The sequence below is a fragment of the Trachemys scripta genome, chromosome 7, assembly GCF_013100865.1.
Source record: "Trachemys scripta elegans isolate TJP31775 chromosome 7, CAS_Tse_1.0, whole genome shotgun sequence".
NCBI classification, from domain to species: domain Eukaryota; kingdom Metazoa; phylum Chordata; order Testudines; family Emydidae; genus Trachemys; species Trachemys scripta.
The window spans coordinates 2,991,128-3,018,052 of NC_048304.1; the positions used below are offsets into that span (position 1 = coordinate 2,991,128).

A 26,925-nucleotide genomic window follows, 5' to 3' on the forward strand; every position below is an offset into this window, starting at 1 on the left:
CTGCCATGAGAGGCAGAATTATATTGCCAAATCTGGAGGATGTACGACCCTTTGGAACTGCTCTCACAATGCCTGGTTTGTTTAAATGCAGAGTGGACAGCCGAGTCGGAATCTGAACAAGTGAAGTAAGATGATGCTAATTAAATGGAGAAAGACATCCGTAGGAAGGTCAGCATGGCAACGCTGGGAGGATGGCCTGGTGGACTCAGGAAACGGGGGTTTCAATCACAGCTCTACCACAAGCTCCCTACATGAACTTTCTCTCTCTGTGCACCACTGATAATTACCCTTTCAGATCTCACATACATAGTGATCAAGTGCTCAGATACTAGGGGGATGCAGATAGATGGTTTGCAGGTCCTGCTCAGTCAGGGATTTTGAGAATCGCCATACGGCCCTGTTGTGAACATGAGAACAGCCAGACTGGGTCAGACCAAAGGTCCATCTAGCCCAGTGTCCTGTCGTCTGACAGTGGCCAATGCCAAGTGCCCCAGAGGGAATGAACAGAACAGGTAATCATCAAGTGATCCATCTCCTGTCACCCATTCCCAGCCTCTGGCAAACACTGGCTAGGGACACCATCCCTGCCCATCCTGGCTAATAGCCATTGATGGACCTATCCTCCATGAACGTATCTAGTTCTTTTTTGAACCCTGTTATAGTCTTGGTTGTCACAACATCCTCTAGCAAGGAGTTCCACAGGTTGACTGTGCACTGTGTGAAAAAATACTTCCTTTTGTTTGTTTTGTTTTGCTGCCTATTAATTTCATTTGGTGACTCCTAGTCCTGTGTTATGAGAAGAAGTAAATAACACTTCCTTATTTCCTTTCTCCACACCAGTGATGATTTTATAGACCTCTATCATACCCCCCTTAGTTGACTCTTTTCCAAGCTGAAAAGTCCCAGTCTTATTAATCTCTCCTCATATGGCAGCCATTCTATACCCCTATTCATTTTTGTTGCCCTTTTCTGAACCTTTTCCTATTCCAATATATCTTTTTGAGATGGGGCAACCACATCTGCATGCAGTATTCAAGATGTGGGCTTACCATGGATTTATAGAGAGGCAATATGACATCTTCTGTCTTATTTTCTATCCCTTTCTTAATGATTCCCAACATTCTCTTAGCTTTTTTGATTGCCGCTGCACATCGAGTGGATGTTTTCAGAGAACTATCCACAATGACTCCAAGATCTCTCTCTTGAGTGGTAACAGCTAATTTAGACCCCATCATTTTATATGTATAGTTGGGATTATGTTTTTCAACGTGCATTACTTTGCACTTATCAACACTGAATTTCATTTGCCATTTTGTTACCCAGTCACCCAGTTTTGAGAGATCCTTTTGTAGCTCTTTGCAGTCTGCCTGGGAGTTAACTATCTTGAGTGGCTGTCCCGGTGCACTCCCTACTGGCCACGTGTTACACTTCAGATGCTCCCTGACATGGTCTCCTTCCCCTAGATGGATGTCCTCAGCTCTTCTCACACCAGTCTGTGCTGGAGATGTGACTTAGCCCTCCAGCCAAGTCACAAACAAAACTTAGCTCCTTCCGGGTTTGCAAAAGACCAACGAAAAGGTTCTAACAAACAAAAAGATTCTTTAGGAGCTTCTCTCCAGTCTGTCCTCTGGGCCCTCTTCCCAGCCCCTTTCTGGGCCACCTTGGAGGGTCTTTATGGCCTTGGGATAGAGCCCTTGGCACCCAGTCTGGTTCCTTTGGAGTCCCCAGGCTCCTGCAGACCCTGGCTCAGAGCCAGCCAACCAGCCTAGCCACACACCGTGGCTCCACTCCACAGACTGATCTCTCTGTGTCCTTTAGTAAGACCTGGGAGTCCATTATGCTGTCACCTGACACTCCTTAGTCCCACCCTCTCAGGCTGGGACGGACACAGGTATGGCTGTCCCCATCTCCCTTAAGGGAGCCAGTCACCTGTGACAGGCCCAAGTCACATCTTGGCTATCGATGATCTTAACAATGCATATAATTCTTGCTCCTCCATAACCAGCCCTCCTGCAACACTGAGAAAATACAGCTAGCCACACCGATTTCGACAATGGCTTCTCTTCTGTCATGTTTATGCTTGGAAGGACTTCTGGCTGGCACGCTGGGAGATATTTGGAGGAATAATAAATCGTAGGGGCTGGTGAGAAGGGCTCAGTACTAATGCAGATATCTTTTCTATGAGTGTCAGTTCTTTCTGCTCAGCACAAAGACCAATGGCCTATTGAAATTATTCTGCTGCAGGCAAGAGCAGTTCATTAGCCTCTAATGACACCTGGAAAACACAATCCCTGCAGTGTACTGCATTGTGTTTCCTGTTGCATTTTTTCCAGGTGCCAATAGAGGCTCATGTGGCCAGAGCAGGGGACATATGTTACCTAGATCCATGGAAGAATATAGGAAACTTGGAAGAAAGTCATTGTAACAACTAAAGGAGAGGTCCCACGCATGTATTTAATCTGCCCCGTCATAAAACATCAGATTAAGGGTAGACCACTTCTTCTGCACTTTAGGGAGGGAACTCCAGAAGATGAGGGCATTTAAACCTTTCCAGGAATCTCCGGGGATACTCCATCTGTACTAAGGGGTGAAAACATCAAAAAGAAGTTCCCTGTTTTTTGGGTCTCTGCTCAGCGTCTCCAGCAACCTAGACTGACTGACATTCATGCAGTCTGCAGACACGACAGAGAGAACCATCAGATGCTTCCGATGTTTGTGCCTGAGAAATAGCCTCAAGGTTCCAAAGCGCATAATTCCTTAGTCGACATTGTCTTTATTGGAGCTACAGAAGCACGGGAACTAGAAAGCACTACAATTAACCAAGGAAAGTACAACATTAAACAAGCCTACAGAGCAACTCCCATAACAAATCAGGACTGGCAGGGTTCTGGCCTGCAGCACCTGATGAGAAGAAGCTGCATTTAAAAGGAAGGGTTTTCTGTTTTCTACTCTGCAGCTTCCACAATGCAGACTGAAGGGCTATAAAGCCGACATCTGTGGTATTCTCATCTGATTGGAAAAATGTTATCTATATTTTTTTCAAACATCAGAAAAGGTGTCATTCCAATCCGGGATAAAGGTTCAAGATGGTGACTCATGGCTAACAGACAGACATTTACAAAGCAATAATTCTTTAAAAGGCATGGTGCAATTATGACTTTCATCCAAAGCAACACAAAGCCCAGGAAAAATCATAACTCTCTTTTCGTCCTATGACTGCAAAGGTGTTAACTGGCCACTTCATCACGAATTCTCTTTTATAATATGTAGACACACAATGTGAAGAGTAATATCTTTTATTGGACCAAGCTGGAGAAAGGGACAAGCGTTCAAGCTACACAGAACTCTTCTTCACATCACAACATGTGTTAAGTACTTATGCGAAACAATCTGTTCCAACTTGTATTTAGCTGTGACACTTCAAATTCATTTCCCAGACCTGAAGAAGAGCTCTGTGTAAGCTCGAGAGTTTGCCTTTCACCAACAGAAGTTAGTCCAATAAAAGATATTACCTGTCCCACTTTGTCTTTCTAATAGTGTGATACCATCACAGCTACAACAATACTGAAGCCATGTTTTTTAAAGAAAAATAAGAACTCTCATCATATATGATCTGTATGCAGGAAAAACTGCAATATCAAAGTCTATACATCCACAGAAACAAACAAAAAATAAAAACCAACGTACAAATGGGTGGGTACCACAATGAGTTGGTGGAATCTCCATTTTTCATACCATTTACCACACCAACTAACCAGGAATGCTTTCACAGACTGAGACGTGATCAAATCACCATGCTATAGAACGATTACTACAGAGAAGCAAGTCCTTTTGCTGAACAGTTTTCATTAGAAGTGCTCTCCTCTGCTCATGTTAGCATGCTCTCTCTCTTTTATTTTAAACAGCAGTGATTTTATTTTCAAGTGACCTTTTGAAAAAATCCAAGCATGCTATAAATATTAAAATATTCTGAAACATAACTCTGTATTAATAAAACTGCAGATTAATTAAATAACTTCTGAATAGTTTTAAAAACCTTTATGCTTTTAATGTATTAAACCAACATGTTTGCAGTTGTCTTTGACTAGACTACTTAAAAAACAAAAAACCTACAAAAACCTGAACCATCATCACCCACATAATCTCAGTGTGTAGAAGCCGGGATATTAGCTTGAAGAGTCCAAATTTCAGGGACGGAAGGAGAAACTGTGACAGATCAGGAGATAAGATCGCACAATGTCACCTAGCTAACAGTGATCACTATGCTCTTGGACAGCAGAACAGCCATGACAATTTCCAACAGCAACATAATTATTTTTCAAATTAGTTTTCTGCCATGTGAAAGAGAAAATAAAAAGAAGCCTCTGATGTGATCAAAGTACAGGAAGAGAGCCGAGAAACACTTCTCATCCATTATTGTATATGAGAAATGAGGTCGTACAGTTTCAATTCATTTCTAAAGGTTCAGAGCATCTTGTTAGGAGCAACTAATTTTACCTTTAACCTAGGGAGCTGCATTGATTTGAATATAAATATGTATTCTTTTGTGCTAGGTACTTTTATCCTCACTGTTCTACTGAGCCATCAAAATAACTTCAACTAAACCGCAAATGCCCCAAATTGAAGGAAGTCACTTTGCAAAAGATATAACTGTGAAAACATGGTCCCCCTGCCCAGTGGCTATTTGGAGGTTCTGCACATGGGCAAAGGGGGCCTAGGAAAGATCTGAATTCTCTTGCTAGGGGGATGAGCATAGGCCCAGCATAGCATTGCCACATATTATGTAAAATGACAGGCCCAGCCAGTTTTCAGGTACCTTCCCTGTGTCCTTCTGTACCACCAAGAAAGTCCAAAGGTACAAAAGGTGGCTGCAAGGGTGTTGCAATAAGTCAGTCGCTTCTAGGGAGAAGGAAAAGAGTCTCACGGGATCAGATCTTACTATTAGCTCATCCACAGATACCGAGGTTGGAACTGGGGGTGTGGAAGGGTTTGCCTGACTTTTTGGCTGGATGAATAACTGGCAAACCTCTTGTCCACATACATCTGGAAGAGACCACAGCTGTATGGAGGAGATGTTTGAAATAATGGGACCTTGAAGTCTGCGATCCTTGTTTAAGGAGATAGAGGCAGACTTCTCATGGCTATAGACAGTACTTAACTCCAGCTGTTTTTAAAGAGACACTGTCATAGAATTTTTCTAAAATTAACTAGTCAAGAAAACAGCACCGGAGAGAGTGCCTTTTAAGTGATAAACCTTGAATTAATTAATTTTTTAAAAATTCCTGTTGATTTTTAAAAGGCTTTCCTGCTCCCTTGTAGATGTTTATACATGTTTCTTCACTACAGAGAAAGCAACTAAATGACTATGCAAGGACAACCAAGAATCCATGTACAAAGGTCCTGATTCAGCAAGATACAGTTATGATGGAGGTTGGTTGAAACCTCATTGAAGCTAGGTGAGTGTAACAGCCACCCATCATTCAGCTAGATACAAGGAGCAGCTAAGCAACTTTTTGAGCAAGATAGCTGAAACAATAGGAGATACCTACCCAAAACGCAGTCCGCATACAAGCCCAGTCCGAATTTGAGCTATATGGGTAGAGAGGTCTTGCTGTGCATTGTTTTGATAGAGGTGTGTGGGTCTGTGAGAAGAAGCGCCCAGAACCAGGTAGAGAATAGGCAAAGAAAAGCAAAGAAAACACAAAGCAGACAATAAGAAAAACACTGGAAACACAACCCTGAGAGAAAGCAAAGAGACAGAGCTTTTGGGGCAGAGTACTGGCTGGCAAGAGGCTTGGAACCGTAAGCTAAGAAACTGTTGTTTGATTCTACTGTGTTTTGAGTAAAACAACTTTGTACATTCTTTATAAACAAACTAGATGGCCTCAAAGAAAAGCCGACTCCATCGTCAGTTTCTCCTCCTATTGGAAACTAAACATAGGCTAACTGCTCATGCCAAATGGGGGAACGGCACTTTGGCGTGCACATAACTTTAAGCACTAACTTTAAGCACTAAAGGCAGGCATATGTTTATCAGCCTTGCTCAACTGGGTCAAAAGTGCACAAAATAAACAAACTGAAAGGATGAAAGTATTTGTTCTGCTCGTTTCCTTCAGTTTCAGTAAACGGGTTGTTACTTGTAGCAACAGTAGAAATGCCATTTTCATACTCAAATGCGAGTTCTAAGTTGGCAGTGTCCCTTTAAATTTTACATCTTTAAAAATCAGAGGCAAACCCTGGTCCCATTGAAGTCACTGGCGAACGTGCCATCGATTTCAGCAAAACCAGGGTTTGACCCATAGTTGTGAATGTTGTCACACAAAGAAGCTTTTCAAACAACAACTCAAGGCTGGCAGCTCGGATGCATCCTGCGGCTGAAGGATTTCATTTCATTTTATTTTTGAAACTTTTAAATAATACCCTGTCCTTTTCCTCTCTCTTCCTTCCCCTTCCACCCCTTTTCCTTCTTTCATTTGCTCCCTTTTCATCCCGTCTCTGTCCATTCATGCCCCTTCACTCCATCCCATATCTATTCCTCCTCTTCTGCATCTAGTAGTTTCCCCCATTTTAGCCTCCACCCCATCACCCTGCTATTGCTTACTTTAAATAAACACTAATTCAAGGGCAACAAGGAAGGCCAGGGGAGGGTGGGAGAAAGAAGAAGCCAAATACTGCTGCTACTGGTGCTGCAGTTTCTCTCTGATTTCTATGGCCTTGGCTACACTGGCAGTGTACAGCACTGCAACTTGCTGCGCTCCGGGGTGTGAAAAAACACACACCCCCCGAGCGCAGCGAGTACAGCGCTGTAAAGCACCAGTGTAATCAGAGCCTGCAGCGCTGCACGCTCGCTCGCAGCACTGCAAGCTATTCCCCTCGGAAAGGTGGAGTACATACAGCGCTGCGAGAGGTCACTACACTCGCGCTTCACAGCGCCGCGGCAGCGCTGCAAAGTCCCAACTGCAGCCAAGGCCTATGGCTCCCCTTGAATTCTGCAGCATTTTGGAGCCATTGAGGAATCAGAGTGAAGTACAATCTCTGATTATGAGGGTGGAGAAAGCAAGCCACACAGAGAAACAGATAATTCTCCTCTAATAGGAGTAAGACGGCTGTGACAGATTCTGGGAGGTAGGATCCCTGCTGGAATGTAGGACGGTGTTATACCAACTCATAAAGAATTACAAGAGGCATGTGCTAATTATATTTTTCCACTTCAGTGTGTTTTGAACATGGTAAACTATCATTTACTGCCATTATTTTAATGATATATTATGTTGATAATGCAATCTGGGTTAATTCCCAAATGTGTAATCTAGGAAACACAAACCCACCAACCAAAGATATTCCAATATATTTAAATACAATTTTGCATTTACCCTGTAACAATGACTAGAACAGTCCAACAGAATTACAGGAAAGAGAGTCACATGGGCACCAGTAACCTCATTCTGGATAAAGTCTATCCCAGCTGACTTGAATCTCTGTGATTTTAGAAAAAAAATCAAAAGACTAGATAAAACCAGTACTTTGTATACAGATGCCCATGATTAAGTGCTTTCTTTTTAGGTCTCTCTCATCTTCTGCTGAGGGAGGGCAAACTATCAGCAGTGGATTCAACTCTTCCCTGGCATGAAGAGAGACCGACAGAAAACAGATGTACTTTTTTATGCTTGTCTCAAAGGTGCAAGGATCTCAAAGCCCAGCACAATGAAAGCAAACTACATAATTCCAATCAAGCCTGCTCCCTCTCACTTTCAACAGTGTCAGACACTTGATATTCTGAATGGGGGGCGGAGGGTGGAGAGGGGAAGTGTTTGGCCAGACTGCGAGCCTGCAGGAGTTCAGACATTGGACCTGCCCCTAAAGTGGGTATTTTCCTATCGGTTTAAAAGGGAAGTTAGTGTCTGTTACAGTGACATAGACAGTTCTGGAGATGCGTGTCCTCCATGCAACCATGTGTATGATATACATACAAGCAAGCTGCGGTCATGGGTGACGCATGACTCTTCTATCTGGGGAGGCTGGGCACGCCCGGACTGAGGCCCCACCCCGAGGCCTGCCCCCGCTCGCCTTCCTCCCCCTTGAAGCTCCACTTACGCCCTACCCCCAGCCCCGCTCGGCCCCCTCCCTGAGGCCCCCCGGCCTCTACTGGTACCTCTTCACCCCCCTCTCTCACCCACCCGCTAGCCAGCCACTCACCGCTTGCACGCCTCTTCACCCCCTCCCACAGGGCCCCCATGCGGGTGGAGCAGAGACGGGAAGAGGTGGAGGGAAGACGTGGCTTCGGGGAAGAGGGCGAGTGGGAGCTGGGCAGAGCGTGGGCGGGGCCACAGCCAGGGCACCCACCCTTTTGATGGTGACGCACTCCAAAGTTGGCGAGCCAGCTGTTTGATGAGGCTTAGCCTCCCCTGGCCTCTTGTACCTGCCACCTCCGGCTGGCGTCACTGCATAACTCTCACTCCTTTCCAAACAAAAGAGGTGCAAAACTGCCATTTGGGGAAAGGAAAGGCTAGACGATTTACATACTTCCCACAATGCATTGTACTCATGGTGAACAGAACTTAACACCCAGGTCACACCATCTCTCTCAAACCCGTGTTAACATTTACGTAGTTAAGATTGCAATTGCAACCATTCCTAAAGTGGCTGGCAAAACAAACAACATAATATGTAAAAGGTGTCTGAGTGGTACCATGGGATGAAGGCATTCTGGCTATAGAGGACCCAATTCTCGCCTCACCTACACCAGTGCAAATCAGGAATAATTCCACTGAAGTCAATGAAATTTCACTGATGTAAAGAATCAAGAACTTCAACAGCCTCCAGGATAATCTGCTCATACGGCATGCAGACCTATTTCATGCCAACAAAAGGAAGTATTCAGCCTGACTCAGATTCAGAACAAGTCTCTGTTGCCACTGAAGAATATTTCTCCAGGAATATATTAATCTATGTGTTTTAGGTATTTCTAAGATGCCCATCACTCTGTTAGCCAAGTGTCGGATACATCAATTTAATTCGCATTCCCCAAATCCTCCAGATCTGATTTCTCCTCTGCACCTCAGTTCCAGGAATGTTTTTCTCTTTCTTCTCTTGATCTTCCTATTTCCCCCTATTAACAGGTAAAGAAACAGAGGATTGCACTTCAACAAGAGTAAAAACCAGCGAACCAAAATCCCCTTGTCTTAAACCTGTGCCTTCCCCTCTTTTCCAGAACATGGCATGTAACTCCAACCGTCCATTTCACCATCGGGAAGAAGTAAGAGCACTCAGGTTAGTTTCACAGTGCATCAGCACAAATGTTATTTAGTGCTGGTGTTGTCAGAATTGTGATACACTAAGAAAATTCAGTGTTCAGCAGAGCTCAAACTCACAGGTCTGCCCGACTGGTGTGATGAGCTAGTGTTACAACAGCTCACTGGGTTGTAACCAAACGCTGTCAAGAATGCTGGGTCAAAACATTTTGTTCATACACTGCAGTTCTTAGGCTTTCCTCTCTAGTGGTTAGAACAGGGGCGTGGACGTCCAGGTTCTCTTCACAACTCTTCCACTTCTTTATTAAGATGTTGGTAGGGATGTACTAAGACGTTGAGCAAACCATTTAATCTCCGTGCCTCATCTTAGTCATTCGCAAACCAATGTATTAATATCTACCTTACAAACAGCTGGAGGTCTGGGACTTTGCAAAGGAAGGAATGGGTGCATGGCACTACTATGCATATGACTACATTATGCAAATCAGATGCATCTTTATGAAAGATTATGAATTCCATGCTATCTAATAATCTTCGAGATCCTGGTCATCTTGTAAAGCAGACAGCTGTATTTTCCATCAGTGTGCTAATGCCTCGAGGCAAGAATAACCATTAACTAGTCAAATGGTCCTCAGTCAGCGGAGTGTGTTGATGTTTTTTCAGGTACACAAGAGCAGAAAAAGATATTCCCCAATAGCTGTAGTTCCAGGAACTGTAGCAAATATTCCTAGCAACAGGTGCTGATTGCAGTGTCCAGACAGTGAGGCGGGGGAGAGAGATGAGGGGAGGGACAAAGGCATGGAAGGCAAACTACAGTCCGCGGGCCAGATCCGGCCCATCAGGTCTTTCAATCCGGCTGTGGGATTACCAGCCCTGTGGCGCAGCAGGGCTAAGGCAGGCTCCCTGCCTGCCCTGGTCCCGCGCTGCTCCTGGAAGCGGCCGGCACCATGTCCCTGAGGCCCCTGGAGAGGGCGGGGGCAGAGGGTTCTGTGCACCGCCCTCCTGCAGTTCCCATTGGCCAGGAACAGGGAATTGCAGCCAATGGGAGTTTCAGGGGTGGTACCCCCAGGCGAGGGCAGCATGCGGCAGAGCTGCTTGCCCCACCCCACCCCGAGGAGCAACTACTGGACATAATGGCCACTTCTGGGAGCGGCACGGGGCCAGGGCAGGCAGGGAACCTGCCTTAGCCCCACTGCGCACTGCTGCCACCCCGGAACCGCTCGAGGTAAGCAGCGCTGGGCTGGAGCCCACACCCCAGATCCCTCCTGCACTGCGCATCCCCTCCTGCACCCCAACTCCCTGCCCTGAGCCCCGTGCTGCACCCTGCACCCCTCCTGCATCCCAGCCCCTTCCTACACACCACATCCCCTCCCACATTCTGCACTCCTTCCTGCACCCCAACCCCCTGCCCCAGCCCTACATTCATGGCCCTGCATGCAATTTCCCCACCCAGATGTGACCCTCAGGCCAAAAAGTTTGCCCACCCCTGGACTAAGGAATCAAGGACGCAAGAAATTTCTCAAAGATACTTTTTCTTTTTCCTTTTCACTCACTGATGGCTCTTGTTTCTTGCCCACGGGGTGATTTGTTTGAAGTCCTCTGATTTGTTTCTTCTCTTCTGGGTCTGCTTGATGACTTGGGATACTGCTACTTAGCAGATGAAGTCAAATGAGATCAAATGGACTGTCCTGAACTCATTACTGGTCTCTGCAAATCCCCTGAGCGTCCTGCTCTCATATCTCCTGAGATTTGTAAAATAACTTGGACAAGGGCTGTGCTGGAGAAGGGAGCAAGACTTGATAATCAGAATGGGGAGTACAATTGCAGATACCCTGCTCTGTAAATCATTTGAGCGCACTTGGCCAAATCCTGTGCTCCTTGTTCAGTTTTGCCTGGTTACTGGGCTCACAGATTTGGCCATTTGCTAGTCCTCAAGTTTTTCTGTTTGCTGCCATGTGCATCACCTGAATCCACTGCCTACATGCCACTGGGCAACTCAGGTTTCTTTTTCTAAAACATATATTTTTTGCAAATATACACCATATCTTATCAGGGAAAGCGGATGATAAATCCTTTATCTTTAGTAAGGGCCAAATTTTATTCTGTATTGCACCTGACAACATCGGTGTTTCAAAATAAACAAAAAGCTTATCAGTGAACTGCTCTAAGGTGGATCTTGTATTTAGTCTAAGTACATGCAGTCCCTGGCTCAGCCCTACAAAATGGCATCATCGTAACAGGAAAGAATGTTCGCTAACATTTTGCAGCAAAATTTGCATCCAATAAAAGAAGGTTGTGATGTTGTGCAGTCTATATGGTTTTATAAAAACATGATAATAAGTGAATATAATGTAACTGGGATAGTTTTAGAAAAATATGGTAAAAAGTGAATATAATGTAACTGGGATATGCTTCATGCAAAAGGTCTCTTGTAAAGTATCATTACAAAGCTTATAATCTACTAAGTGTGATCATCTGATTTGTATAAATGTACCACTCTTGTATCTAAAACTAGAAATATAAAATATAACTCTGAGGGCCTATTGTAATTATGTAAAGTGTGGGCCATTAATGATGGTTTGGAATCTTGATGACTCCCGTTGTCTGCAGATGGCTGTGTTTACCTGTGAGTCTTTCCTGTATATGTGTGTGCTGGCAAGTGAGTAATGAAGTCTTGCAGTGACATGTGATCATGTCACCTGGACTGGAATCCATCTTTAACCTGGTGGTTTTCCAGTGAGCGGGGGTGAAAACCCAGAGGGACAAAGGGTTCCCGCCTTATGCAAAAGATATATAAAGGGGTGGAACAGAACAAAGGAGAGAGAGGAGCCATCATGAAGAATCCCCTAGCTACCATCTGAGCTGCAACAAGAGCTGTACCAGGGGAAAGAATTGTGCCCAGACCTGGAAGGTGTCCAGTCTGAGAAAAACTTACTGAAGCATCTCTGAGGGTGAGATTATCTGTATTCAGTTTGATTAGACATAGATTTGCGCATTTTATTTTATTTTGCTTGGTGACTTACTTTGTTCTGTCTGTTACTACTTGGAACCACTTAAATCCTACTGTCTGTATTTAATAAAATCACTTTTTACTTAGTAATTAACTCAGAGTATGTATTAATACCTGGGGGAGCAAACAACTGTGCATATCTCTCTATCAGTGTAATAGACGACGAACAATTGATGAGTTTGCCCTGCATAAGCTTTATACAGGGTAAAACGGATTTATCTGGGTTTAGACCCCATTGGGAGTTGGGCATCTGAGTGCTAAAGACAAGCACACTACTGTGAGCTGTTTTCAGGTAAACTTGCAGCTTTGGGACAAGTGATTCAGACCCTGGGTCTGTGTCTGGAGCCAGACGGGAGTGTCTGGCTCAGCAAGACAGGGTGCTGGAGTCCTGAGCTGGTAGGGAAAACAGGAGCAGAGGTAGTCTTTTGCACATCGGGTGGCAGCTCCCAAGGGGGTTTCTGTGATCCAACCCGTCACAAAGGTATGCCAACTATATACGTTATCCACTATGTCCTGCAACTACATTATTTCTATAGCCCAGTTTAACCCTCACCAATCACACAGCTAAGCAACTGTGAAGCATTTGCATATCATCTACCATCTTCTAAAAAGTAAGTCTGAGGAGTCAATCTGCAATTTGTTTAGTAAAAAATTGTTATCCAGTTTCATATCGCCATTGAAGAAACTGCTTTTCAAATCTACTACGTCTCAGGCATACTAAATACACTCTAATGAGTTCAAAAATGTGTAATGACACTGTTAATTCTATGGCTAGCTTGGAATCAAGCCTGTCTCTTTTCTTCAAAGGAAAATAGGATTATCAAATGCACTAAGAGAATTTTCTTTACATGATTGATGGGAAGAAAGAGTAATCACCTTTGAAGTGCCACTACGTATATCTCGCTAGCGTTCTTTTTTCTCCTGACATCCATGAGTAATTGAAAGTAAAGAAGCTCCTTAATATGATCAATGAAGCCCAGATGACAACCTCTCCTACAACACCTACCAACTACTGTCGCATGACAACAACGTCATCTTTGATGCTCTAGAGCTGACACAGGACAACATATCTCTAATGGGCCAGATTTGATGGTCTGGCAGGTACCCCATTTGAGGAGGATGCTAACATCTCAGAAACGATGTTGCTTCTTACATGTGGAGGATGTGGGGTGTATGGGAAGAAACAAAGCTGATAGCAGGGTGGAAAACCTGTTTTTATCTGTGTCACAGATTGGGCAAGCTCTTTGTTGGAGGTGGTCTTGCTGTCTCATAGTGCAGGCCATCTGCTCTTTATGGTGGAACTTCATGGTTTGACTTCCAAAGGTATCAAGCCCCTGAAGCTCCCATTGAATGAAACTGGATGAAATTCAATAAGGACAAATGCAAAGTACTCCACATAGGAAGGAACAATCAGTTCACATATACTAAATGGGAAATGACTGCCTAGAAAGGAGTACAGCAGAAAGGGATCTGGGGGTCATAGTGGATCACAAGCTAAATATGAGTAAACAGTGTAACGCTGATGCAAAAAAAGCAAACATCATTCTGAGATGTATTAGAAGGAGTGTTGTAAGCACGACATGAGAAGTAATTCTTCCGCTCTACTCTATGCTGATTAGGCCTCAGCTCGAGTATTGTGTCCAATTCTGGGCGCCACATTTCAGGGAAGATGTGGACAAATTGGGGAAAGTCCAGAGAAGAGCAACAAAAATGATCAAAGGTCTAGAAAACATGACCTATGGGGGAAGATTCAAAAAATTGGGTTTGTTTAGTCTGAAGAAGATAAGACCAAGAGGGGACATGATAGGGATCATTTTCAAGTACATAAAACGTAGCTACAAGGAGGAGGCAGAAAAATTGTTCTCATTAACCTCTGAGGCTAGGACAAGAAGCAATGGGCTTAAATTGCAGCAAGGGCGGGTTAGGTTGGACATTAGGAAAAACTTCCTAACTGTCAGGGTGGTTAAGCACTGGCATAAATTGCCTAGGGAGGTTGTGGAATCTCCATCGTCTAACCTGCTCTTAAAAACCTCCAAACACCTGTCAGGGATGGTCTAGATAATATTTAGTCCTGCCATGAGTGCAGGGGCCTGGACTAGATGACCTCTCGAGGTCCCTTCAGTTCTATGATTCTATGAATCTGCAGGAGCAGAACTTCAGAAACACTTTTCCAGAGGCTTTTTTCCTTCTGCTGTCTTGACATAGGTGGGAAGAACAAGCCAGTACCAACTTTCCCATAACGTGTGCTATAGATGGATGAGGACGAACGTACCTGCTATCACACTGCAAATATTGGAAACCAGGCATTCTGATCTAGGGCCTGAACATTTATGAGTTCACTCAGCTCAGACTTCTGAGGGGATTGTACCTGCTAACCAATATTACCATCAACGCATTTGTATGGTAGCTTTTCACGTATCAGTGCAATGATCTCTGGCAGCTTTTATTGCTATTAGCAGCCTAGATTTTCTGATGAATTAAAAGACTATTAAGTGAGAAGGTAGCAAAACAAAAGCAACTTAGTCTTTTGCTGAATTCATTTTCAGATGACAGGCTTGTCTTAGCTGACTTCTCTGAGAAGCACTTCTCTCTGAGTTTGACTTACAAACACAGCAACTGTGAACAAGTTATACCCAGATTCCCTTCACCTGGGGGGGGGGAGGAAGCCTCTCTGCACAGTACATCTCCTATGAAAATTAAATTAAATACAACTATATCGAGGTTTCAGGCACTCAGATCAGATTCATTGTTTCGCAGTCGTCGGCACTGAAATTGAAGGTGGCACACCAAGGTTAAATCCCACTACAGACAGCATCTTGTGTCAGACACCTGTCAAAATGTAATAAGACACCTGTGAAAAGAAATAAGCTGCCAAAAGAACATCACAATGGAGATTTTCATTTTCATACATCACGATTCATAAGTTACAGAACCTGGATAGCCATGAAAACAAAGTGGCAGTTGCATGTCAACCTCTCCTGCTATACAGAAACTACGATAGGCCAAATCCCGAACTCTTTTCTGAGAACATGCTGGAGGGCTAAATAGTCCCACGAGCAAGTAACCTATACAGGGTGGTGGAAAGACAGAAACTCTCTTCTGAATTCCTCTGCTTTGCTCAGCAGAGTTGGTGGGAAGGAAAGGGGTGATGGAGAGAAGCCTGCGGTCCTACCAGTCCATCAGATGCCTGCTCTCTTACACCTCCTCTGCCCCCCTCAACCTGCAAAGCCAGAACCCCGGGGTTCCACAAGGAGGGTGGAAAGGGGAACATGGCACTCAAGTGGCATTTCCGTCTTTCATTCCTCCTAGCGGCAAGCAGGCTCCCCTCTGCTTGCAGAACCAAGAGAAGTTGGATGGAGAGATCGATTGATCTTCACGACTTCACTTCTATAATTAAAGCCACTTGAATAGGTGTAAATGCTTCTTTATTTCAGGCCCCTGTCAGGTTCCCATCACCATTGTACCTTCTAGTTGTGGGGGATTGTGAGTGGAAGAAGCCAGGGATTCAGCAACTTACAAGTGGGCATTCACCCACGAAAGCTTATGCTCCAATACTTCTGTTAGTCTTAAAGGTGCCACAGGACCCTCTGTTGCCTTTTAGCAACTTGCAAGTGGTTCTTTGCACACAGGCTGCCTCTGGTAAGACAGACCCTCTCCCCCCAGGCAGCATTGTAGCATGGGTACCCTTTAAATACAGGGAATTATTGTAATAGCTGTTCTGCACAAGTAAGGTGAAGTGACTTTCAGGCAGATGAGAATTTAACATTATTCATGTTACCAAATGGCACCATTAGCTTTGCTGTGCAATTACACAAGGACATGAAAATAATCTCAGGTCCCAGGTACCTCAGTGAAGCCTTATCTGCTGCAAATCTGCTACAACGGGCCCTAATCCTTCTCACAATAGGAACCGCTCAGCCCATTTCTTCTTTCCTGTGCATTAGTTATCTTTTGTGTGAGATTGCTGGCCTAAATTCTCTGCAAACTGCCTCCCCCAAATGGCACACACATTTACCATGACTGTACCTGTGAATTACTACTCACACGTAGGTAGTGGGACACATCTACCTGGTCATTTATATGTATGATTCCTTCAAATGCACGCAAAACATGGTAATTATACGTACAAATTAGGTGCACAACTGCCCATAGATTTTGCTGCACATGATTCCTAGAACGTCCAAGCCTATTTATTCCATGTATACATTACAGTCCAAGACCTAAGCTATCCTTCCCATATATGTTACATCCAAGTGTTACAGTACCCCACTGAGAGATGTCAGGAATGCTCATTATCCAGGTCCTCTTCCACTGCCATGCACTCGAGTTCACCTAGTTTTGTTTCTGAGCTGCACAAATTGCTATGGTGATATTTAGCCCCAAAGCCATTCCCAGGCCTGCCCTCTCTGGCCCAACAACTCTGTAACCTGCTGGGGAGGGCACTCCCCTAGGAGGTGGAAGACCCAGGATACAGCCCCCCTGCTCCACACACTTAAAAAAATTATTTCTACACAGTTGAACAGCTTCAACAGGAGAGGCTGAGGGAGCCCCACATCACATCCCTGTGTCCAGTGGTTAGGGCAGAGCCCAGTTCAATTACCTTCCCCTCCTGGGAGGGGCGCCTCCCACATCCCAGGTGAGTACCCTAGCCCTGGGCTATAAGTTAGGAGGGAAGCCAAAACAGGCAGGGATGGTGTCCCTAGCCTCTGCTTGCCAGAAGCTGGGAATGGGTGACAGGGGATGGATCACTTGATGATTACCTGTTCTGTTCATTCCCTCTGGGGCACCTGGCATTGGCCACTGTTGGAAGACAGGATACTGGGCTAGATGGACCTTTAGCCTGACCCAATATGGCCAGTCTTATAAGTCCTTATCCGTCCCATCTCTTTTCCCCCACCCCTGGCATTTTGTGTGAGTGCATCTATAGATCCCTGATCCAGTAGGCGTGCTCAGAGCACGCCTTTCAGACTGGGTCCCACAAACGCAGCCCTGGCATGGGGCTGCAGTGGGCATGCTCAGAGGCAGAAACACAGGCGTCTAGGAAACTTTTACTGCAAAAATGTAGGTGTCAAGCAAGTTAAGGCACCTACCGGGCTGAGCAGGGGTTTTGTGAATCCCAGTGGGGCCTGATGCTGGGCCTTAGGCACCTATAGTGGCAGTTAGCCACCTACGTCCTTCAGTGAATCTAGCCCTGAGGGCCTAATAAAATGTAAGGGTCTCCTCTCTAGACCGTCTTTTCAGTTTCACAATGACACTCGAAAGTTCACCCTGTCCAACAGCCTAATGCTAAGCGTTGGGCTCCTAAATCAATTAGGTTCTTTTGAAACTTGTACCTAGGCTCTAATAATGACAGAGATTTCTGCTGAAATACAATGAAAAAGTGAGCAGAATAAGGGAATTCATTCTGTAGAAGAAATTTTCCTATCCGTGCAGACAAACAAGACCTCCCATGTTTTAGAACCTAGGTGGGTGTTTCTGTTTTGTTTTTATAGTTCCCTCCTCTTTGCTACACTGCCGTGTGTGGACAAAGCCGTGCCTAGGTTTGCCAGAAAGACTGCTTATTGAAGTTGATCTGTTTGCAACTGTGAATGATATTTATGGGTCTGCTCTCGACATTCTGTGCGTTAGCGATGCAACTCCCACTGGCATTAATGGGAGCGGCACAGCTGAAGCTTTGCATCAACAAACAGAAATTATATTCCTTAGCGATTATTGATTGCAGTCTATTTTTATGGGCCACCTGTCACTAAAGGTGACTTACAGAAAAAACCTTTGTGTGTGTGTGTGTGTGTGTGTAGTTTACCTGTTTTGCTACTAATTAATCTGCTTGCAGTGCAGACCAGCAAAAAACAACCTAAAAGCATTATTTACTAGGGTAAAATTAGGGCAAGACTGTGATGATTTAGACTGATGAAAATAGAGGAAGTAAGAGTGGATTACCCTTTCTTCCTGAATACACTTCATTGCAGTGTACACAACTAGTACAGCAAATATATCCTTTAACCCTCCTGACTGCAAGTCTTAAGAACATAGAGGCTATAAATAGTCAATCAACGTTAAGTCTGAATTTTCAGGAACTCCCCTTTATTCAGGCAAAACACCGACTGAAGTGAAAAACTGATTCCGCTCCAACAGAATTCAAAGGCAACCCTCACCCTGTCTGTTTGCTGTATGCACCTTGTTATGTCTTGTAATATAGTACAATTGTAGGCGCTTTCCTATATGTGTTGTGATGGACCCAGACCAGAAGGCTCTAAAAGAGCAGTGGAAGGGAAATACATCAGCCTGAGGATGAGCTGGTCCCTGTTCCCAAACAAAGGCTACTCCAGGCCAATCAAGTCACCTGACTCCAATTAAACCAGTTAAGGTCATTGAGCTAATGCAGGCCCCTGGCTCCAATTAACCGGCAAAGGGTCAGTTAAGGCTGTTAGGCTAATGGAGACAGCTGGAACTAATCAAGCTCTTATTCATACTGCTTAAAAGCTCTCCTTCCAGTTCCCTCAAGGAAGCCCTGGTGAAAGGCGCTGGAGGAGAGGACGCATCGCTGAGACCTGAGGTAAGGGTGAAGCTGGGAAAAGGGGATCACAGGAAGTGTCCCAGGGAATCAAAGCAGCGTCACTGGTGAAGGGGAAGCCACCAACAGCTGCTACCATTAGGGTCCCTGGGCTGGAACCTGGAGTAGAGGGTAGGCCCGGGTTCCCCGCTCCCTTCTCCCCCCGCATACTCTACAGAGATCCCCTTGAGAGAGGAAGCAGACTTTGGTCCAGGCAGGAGGCCAAACTGTGCCTACTGAGCTCTAAGGAGCAACAGAGATTGTGGGTATTCCACCTTCCCACCTCCCATCCTGGCCTGGGATTAAAGTAGCTCAATAAGCCGTGACCTTTGCCACTATACTGAGGAAGGGAGGTCACACTGAGGGCCTTGGCGAGCTTCTGAGGCCACTGACTCCGCCTGGAAGCGCGGGACCCACCAATACAGGCTTGGAACTTTGTCACACTGTGTATACAGCACCGAGAACAATGGGGCATTGATCCGAGACGGTGCCCACGGGCACATCCACCATACAAATAATTAATATTAGAACTCTTATTGCCTTAATGGGGCCAAGAATATGCCCCCTGCATCACTATGCAGCATTCACTATTATGTACTGCAGTAAAGTATGACGTTGGTGGCATGTTTATATCTATCTCTATATCTCACCAAATTAATTAAATTTATTTAGTAATAAGCGTTGATATACTGACTTTGAAATTTTGGAAAAGGCACCAATGTAAGGTAAAGAATCTGGGCTTACAAAATATCGTATCTAACCTTTTGCTGCCGTGTATGTGTTTTCTTTATACCATGTTTTAATAAAGGAATAAACAAAAAAGGATCCAATCAATGTTAGGAAGATTTTCCAGACTGAAAAAAATCAGTTGAATATTTCTACATTAAAGGCCAGATTCCAATGTCCAAGAAGAGGTTCCGTTTCTCACATACTGCATGCTCATAAATCTAATGCACATATTTACAGGAGACCATTAGTAATTTTTTGTCAAGATATGCAGTAATGAAATACACCCCCGGATAGACGGCCAGCGTTAGGACTCAGCCATGCTTAGCCGGTAGGGGTGTGCAGACGAGATAAGTTTCTTACTATTAGTCATGAGTTACGGCACAAGCAAATTTAAAGGGACACTATCAATGCAATGCACATATTGAAAAGCAAATTCCCTGCCTTTGTTATTGACAGCACTTTAAAGGGTCAAAAGCAAAATAATTATTTATAATTACTTCATATTTGTATTGTGGTAGCTTCTAGAGGCCCCAATCGAGGATCGGTGCCCCACTGCGCTGAGCTCTGTACATATACATAATGAAAAGATTTTTTTCCAACCCAAATACCTCTTTGCAGTCACTGATTGGTTTTGCTGTTAATTACAGTCAGTTTTCACATCCTCTTTATTGTGCTCTAGCACAATGCTGTTTGGACTGACAATGCGGAAAAGGACTATTGGTTTTTTTAAAGATTTTTCACTGAAATGATATTACTGATATATAAACATGAACGCATTCCTAGTTATACAGCGCTCGGGGTGGCTTTTAAAGAAACTCTATACGTTCTCTCACCAAGGAGCTGACAGTGCCTGTTTCAATGAGCAAGCTGTTCTGCTCTTCAAGGAGATTTCTAATAGAATTTCCGTTGCCTCTCCCCCTACTGCAGCTCCGCTGGAGCATAAAGTTGTAGTCTGTGGTTACATCTGGTGGGGTAACGGGCAAATCACTTCTTAGTAACTCTTCATTTCCCTTCATGTTCTGAACTTCGCAGCTAGGCTTTTAGCCAATTCTTGCATTTCATATTGTAAGGGGACCACTCTAATGTGACCTTTTTATGTCCCTTAGTGATCAGAGCCCAGGAAATGTGAACGGCTCTGACACTCAAAAGCTGTGTTTTGCTGCTCAGCTAATGGTAGCTACTGCATCTAGAAAAATCTCTTAATCAGAGTTATCCTAAGCCAGCTTCCAGTGCTCTGCCATGTATAATTAAATACTAGCCAGAGGAAATGGGAGATTAACCAGCATTCACAACATGCATTTTTAGCTGAAATGTACAGATAGAACCTCATTTTAAATGGAAAACATAACACCCCATTCCACTCCGTTCTGGAAATTCTACCCACCATAAGGGAACGTGCATGTTGGAAGGAATAATTTGAACTACTCAGATATATTGCTGGGTTCGGAGATGATGATGATAATAATGAGCTGTTTATTTCTATCATACATTACTGGCCTGAAAGGGAGCACTATGGTCATCTCGTCTGACCTCCAGCAGAACACAGCCCAGAAGACTTCCCTGAATCAATTCCTGTTTGAACAGGAGGGCTAGAAGCCCTGACCACATAAGGGCTAGGCACTGTTCACACGTAATAAAACGACAGCCTCTGCCCTAATGCGCTCACAATCTCTACAAGGAGGAGGCTGGGGGCTGGGGAGAGGGAAGTTGAGGACGAGAAGGGAGAGGTTGGGAGGGGGAGAAATGCAAATGCAGACAGGTTCAGATAGTTAAGCAAGCTTTGGACAAGCAGCATCAGACCGTCGGTGGACATATCTGAGCCAAGCCTCTGAACCTATAGTTATCTAGGAGTGAAAGTAACTGAGAACCCTAAACACTAACAATGGCTTTCAACAAGACTATTCGAGGAGGCAGGGACACCCCAGTGCTAGGTTGTCACAAATGGAAATGAATGGGGCAAAACTAGTACTACCCTCATACATCATTGCTTTCGGAACTGCTTATCTGAAACCATACAGGCTAAAGAGAGGCTGGAAAAGCACAACCCATTGCGCCCCACCATCTAACGAGGAGTCTCAGGGGATGCTACCAAGACCACCACCACCTCCCAACAATCCTGACTCCCACATTGATCTCCAAAATTCCCTGTCCCGACTGAAGTAGAACATTTCCCACACTCAGTGGTGCCCGCACCTGTCTGCATGTTACACACGGCGAGTACCATTGGCAGCGGTACGGCTAGGGAAGGCAGCTGCTCCTGGGCATGCTCGGTGACTGCATGGAAGCTGAGGGAGGGGGAGTGACACCAAGCTGGGAGACGGGGGCTCAGCATGGCGCGGACTCGGCAGGAAAGACACAGGGAAAAGTAGGAGCGGAATGGCTCCACAGGGATTGGCAGTGACCAGTGGTGTCCCGATGTAACCACTTGAAACTCTGGGTGGTATGCCAGTCTCTACACATTCTCTGCACGTTCCAAAGCGGTTTTAAAATCACTTCATTTTTACAAGCTGAGGCTGGGTAAATACTCTGCCGGTGGGCTTGAAGCTGTTTTGAAAGTGGATCCTTAAAGGCCTTTCAGGGTTTGCTCGTGATCCCACCTCAGCTTCTCTTGCTCTCAGTTTAGCTAGAAGAAAGTGGTAGCTAAAAAGTGGTTTTACCAACAACAACAAAGAGAAGAAAAAGGCAGGTTGCTGACAGCGATCGTGCACGAAACAGATGAGGACAAAACTGCTCAAGCTATTTACGTGGTACACAAATGGTGAAAGCCAAAGGACTGGGTTGTACACGAAGGCCGGGTCTACACTACAGTTAGGTCGACGTGAGGTAGCTTACAGCGTCCTAATTTAGTCAGTGTACAAACTACAGCCTTGTTCCAGCAATGTAAGTGCCCTAATACACCGACATAACTCCACCTCGTCGAGAGGCGTAGGGCTTGTGTAGGTGTAGGCAGGGTGACGCAGTGTCTGTGTAGACACTGCGTTACTTACATTGGCTGTCTTGTCAATTTCAGGGCTCCAGATGGCAGCTAGAGCCTGGCTGCCCCCGGCTTCCTTCTCCTCGCTGGGCTATGCCTGCCCGGCTCCCCGCTCTGTGGCTGGCCCCCGCTTAGGGTTGCCAACTTTCTGACTGAAGAAAATCGAACACCGTTGCTCCTCCCTGTACTCCTACCCTGACCCGCCCCTTCTCCAAGGCCCCGCCCCTGCTTACTCCATTCCCCCCTCCCTGTTCACTTTCCCCTACCCTCGCTCACTCACTCATTTTCACCAGGCTGGGGCAAGGAATTGGCGTGTGGAAGGGGGTGAGGGCTCTGGAGTGGAGCCTGGGATGAGGGGTTAGGGGTGCAGGAAGGGGCTCCGAGCTGGGGATGAGGGATTTGGAGTGCGGGAGGGGGCTCCAGGCTGGGGCTGAGGGGTTTTGAGTGCAGGAGGGGGTGCAGGGTGTGGGCTCTGGGAGGAAGATAGGATGTGGGAGGGGGCTCAGGGTAGGGGGTTGGGGTGTGGGCTCCAGGCAGCACTTGCCTTAGGCAGCTGCCAGAAGCGACTGGCATGTCCCTGCGGCCCCTAGGTGGAGGCACAGCCAGGTGGCAATGTGTGCTGCCCGCAGGCCCCGCCCCCACAGCTCCCATTGGCTGCGGTTCCTGGCCAACTGGAGCTGCGTAGCCGGTGGTCGGGGCACGGGCAATGCGCGGAGCATCCCAGACCATCCCTGCGCCGAGGGGTCACAGGGACATGACGGCTGCTTCCGGGAGCTGTGCAAAGCCAGGATAGGCAGGGAGCCTGCCCTAGCCCTGCTGCGCCACTGACCAGACTTCTAACGCCCCGGTGGTCCGGTCGAAAATGGGACGCCTGGCAACCTACCCCCGCTCCTAGTGGGGAGGCGAGAAGCCCGGGCGGCAGCTGGGCTCCCAGAGAGGAGCTGCTCTGAGCCCCCCAAACTGCCTCCTTCAGTTGGTGGAAGCCCTCCTGGTGAGGACATGCACCACTGACAGAAGGAGGGTAGTGTGGATATCAGCCACTGCAGGAATCACTGCGGTGACTGCAAGTCGACCTAACATAAATCAACTTAAGTCTGTAGTGTAGACATGCCCTAAGTCCAGCATATAAGACATCTGCAGCTTCCCGACTTTAGTACCTAGGCATTAATGCTGTTCAAGTAGTCTTTTTTTTTTCTTCCACTCCCTAGTAATCCCACTTTGTCCCCTGATTCTTAAGTACTTGACAGTACTCAGCTATCCAAGGCAGCAGATACGGCCACTCATATTGTTAGAGCCTTCTTATTCTAATAAGGGAGGTGTCATTTCTATATCCTGTTCAGAAAATGCGTATTGATAATAAGCTATGAAAAAGGAGCATAGGACTTTACAAAGGAATGTTACACTCAGGTCACTTGGTTTAGACTTCTGATTGTGAAACATGCCCGCCTTTCTAACTGGACAATGGCACTGTTGCATTTTTTAAATCACTTCATATATATTCTACCCACTGCCTCCAAATTAAGATGAGAAAAACAGGCTGCACATCCACGATTGCAAAATAGATATTGTCTGGAAAACAGTTATTTACATGCATATCATGCTTTCAGAAATATCGAAATAAAACGAGGCTCTCCCAGCATGTAAAGCAGGCCACCAAAATGAGAGAATTAAAATACACAGCAGAAAGAGAAAATAAAACTACACAAAGGTGATGTTCCAGATGGACAGCATTCTTTAAGTGATTAAAATGAGCTGATTTTCCCATTCACGTTCAATGGAAGACTCCACCATTGAAATGTATTCTCATTTCTATTCTGTCAAGGTTTATTGTATAGGCACCCATCACAGTTCTTGGATTAGAGCACTGAGCCCCAGAATCCGCCCAGTCATGCAGATAGCTGAATACCCTCCACTCCCATTGGCTTTGCTGGGAGTTAAGGTTACTAGACATCTCGCATGGAGCAAGTCAGTTTTGCACCATTCCCAAGCTATATCCTAGGGAGCTTTATGATCCCTAAAACAACCCAGAATGGCCAGGCATTATATCTTCCCACCATGCTCTACTACTCCGTGTTACCAGCACGGTTTTCCTTACAGACCCAGCTGCTGTAGTCTTTAAGGAAAAGACAGACAGGAGAATCTCTGCTTTCATTTAAAACAAAACTGAAAAGTTCCTAGCCCTCGTGGTGGTGGAGATAATAAAAAGAACACAATATTTATTCTTTTTAAATCCCGCAATGTTTTTAAGCCATTTTTTGTTATTCTGGGGGCCTGACTCAGGATTTTGGAAGGCTTGAGGGTGGTGGCTCCACCTACTGGATTATTTAAATGATCGTTTAAAAGAGCTCCGGGTTTGCAAGGTATCCTCATTCCTGGGCTACAAAGCTAAGGAGGTTCTTGCCCTAGGACGTGGGTATTCCCAAACCTGCGGATTATGATTATACAGAAACAGGCTCTCCCCATTCTCATTTTCTGCACTTTGCTTGGTTCCTATCAATCCCTCTGCTGCAACTGGCCGCCGCCCCCACCACCACACCAGAACAGCACCAACTCTTTTAAAGGCTGGCTGCTGCCATTCCAGCAGCGGCCAGTCCAGCCGTCCCCTGCCCGTGTGTGCAGAGTGCGTAGCCAAGGCTTCTGACTGGGCACCTGAGGCCCTGCCACAGCACAGCAACAAACAAACCAGCCAGAGCCTCTGGCTTGTGCACAGGAGTCACGAGATGCTCTGCAGCATAGACCTCGTGGCCAACCCCGCTACCGTTTGGGCTCCACATGCATGTTCCGGGTGCCCACTTCCCCCAGGAGCAGAGATTGAAAACAGAGTTTTTATTTGTCTTTTACCTCTTTCAAATGTATTCCATCTTTACAAAAATCAAGCTCCCAGGCCTCTCCACAATATTGTAGCTTCCAGACACGCTACTACGAATCACTGCACTGCTAGAAGGGATTCTCCCAGACTCAGGGCTGTGGCACGCACACTGAATTGCACAGCTGAAATGAGGTCTGACTGAGACATGCCTTTTTACATATTCTGACAAGGTCTTCCCATTGAACCGGGCACATTCAAGGCAAGGGGGAAATGCTATTGAAACACAGAAGCCTGCCAGTTCTCACTACGGTTTGCCTCAAATTCATCTTGCATGCTACCCCTGCAGACAACAGATATTCCACATACAAGAGAATGTAAGAACAAGCTAGCTCAGAAAGAAGCAAACACGCAAAAATGACCATACTGTACTGCAGCATCACCCTAGTCAAACAAATGGCCTGTGCGGCTCAGACAGTGCACAGCAGAAAGTGAACCGTTTCTTTCCCAAAAGAATGATGCAGCATATTGATTATTTAAAAGACTCTTCAGGATTAAGACGAGTGATAAGGGAAGGATAACAGGTACACAATTGCCACCGTGCAATTGCTCACTGGCAGGAGTATAGTGGAGAATTTTAGAATGACAGGAATTCCAAAAGCAACAGAGTCCTGTGGCACCTTACAGACTAACGGATGTATTGGAGCGTGAGCTTTCGGGGGTGAATGCCCACTTCGTCAGATGCAGGAATTCCAAAGCAGCCCAGCGTGACTTTGGCCTCAGATATACTGTGCAGCCCTCCATGACGTTCTGATTCAGCAAAGCATTGAAGCATGTGCCTAAGTCTCTTTGTCTTCAACATATCTTAAGGCAGGATGTAGCCCTAAGACGAGCCTGGATCCTGCACCATGCTCTCACCGGGAGAAGTGTTTCCCACTGGAACAGGGCTAAGGCCCGCGGGCAGGACATAGGTGAAGCTTGTGGGGGCTGTTGGGATTTCATTAATAAGTAAAGGAAACATTAAGGTTGGAACTGAAGTTCATTCATCTCAGTCTGGGAAAGTGGACAAATTTAATTATGGTACAAAACTACTCACTGAAGTCAACAGCTGATACTATTTAACCCTCTCTCTCTCGATCCCTCCATCGAAAAAAGTTCTATGCCCCCGCAGGATGGAGAGGTGGCCTTGCACAGTTGCAGTCCATGCTGGGCTTGTTCTATGGCCTGTATGGAATGATTTATATACTTAATGGCTTCGTCCAGTTTTTCCCTCAGTTCTGCCTAAAACATTTTAATTTTCTCAAAAGTTAAAACAGAAAACGATAAGAGGTACATTAGCCAACATCGTGCACAGGAAATTAAACTCCCAATTGGGATAGGAGTGTCTCCTTCCCCCCAAACCATCATGCATGCACACAATATCTGGGGACTTTCTGTGGAAAATTCCCTGAAAAGACACTTTTCAGAGTAACAGCCGTGTTAGTCTGTATCCGCAAAAAGAAGAACAGGAGTACTTGTGGCACCTTAGAGACTAACAAATTTATTAGAGCATAAGCTTTCGTGGACTACAGCCCACTTCCGAAGAAGTGGGCTGTAGTCCAC

At 45.6% G+C, this 26,925-nt stretch overlaps 1 protein-coding gene and 1 long non-coding RNA gene across 5 annotated transcripts in view; one reads left to right on the forward strand and one right to left on the reverse strand.

Moving 5' to 3' along the window:
• FHIT (fragile histidine triad diadenosine triphosphatase) overlaps nt 1-26,925 on the reverse strand; it is a 1,015,388-nt gene that overhangs the window by 271,251 nt on the left and 717,212 nt on the right. The window lies entirely within an intron of this gene.
• Nucleotides 18,771-26,925, forward strand: part of LOC117880638 — an 18,980-nt gene continuing 10,825 nt past the window's right edge. Inside the window, exon 1 of the long non-coding RNA XR_004646567.1 lies at nt 18,771-18,817. This is a non-coding gene — a long non-coding RNA (uncharacterized LOC117880638). The remainder of the gene's footprint in view (nt 18,818-26,925) is intronic.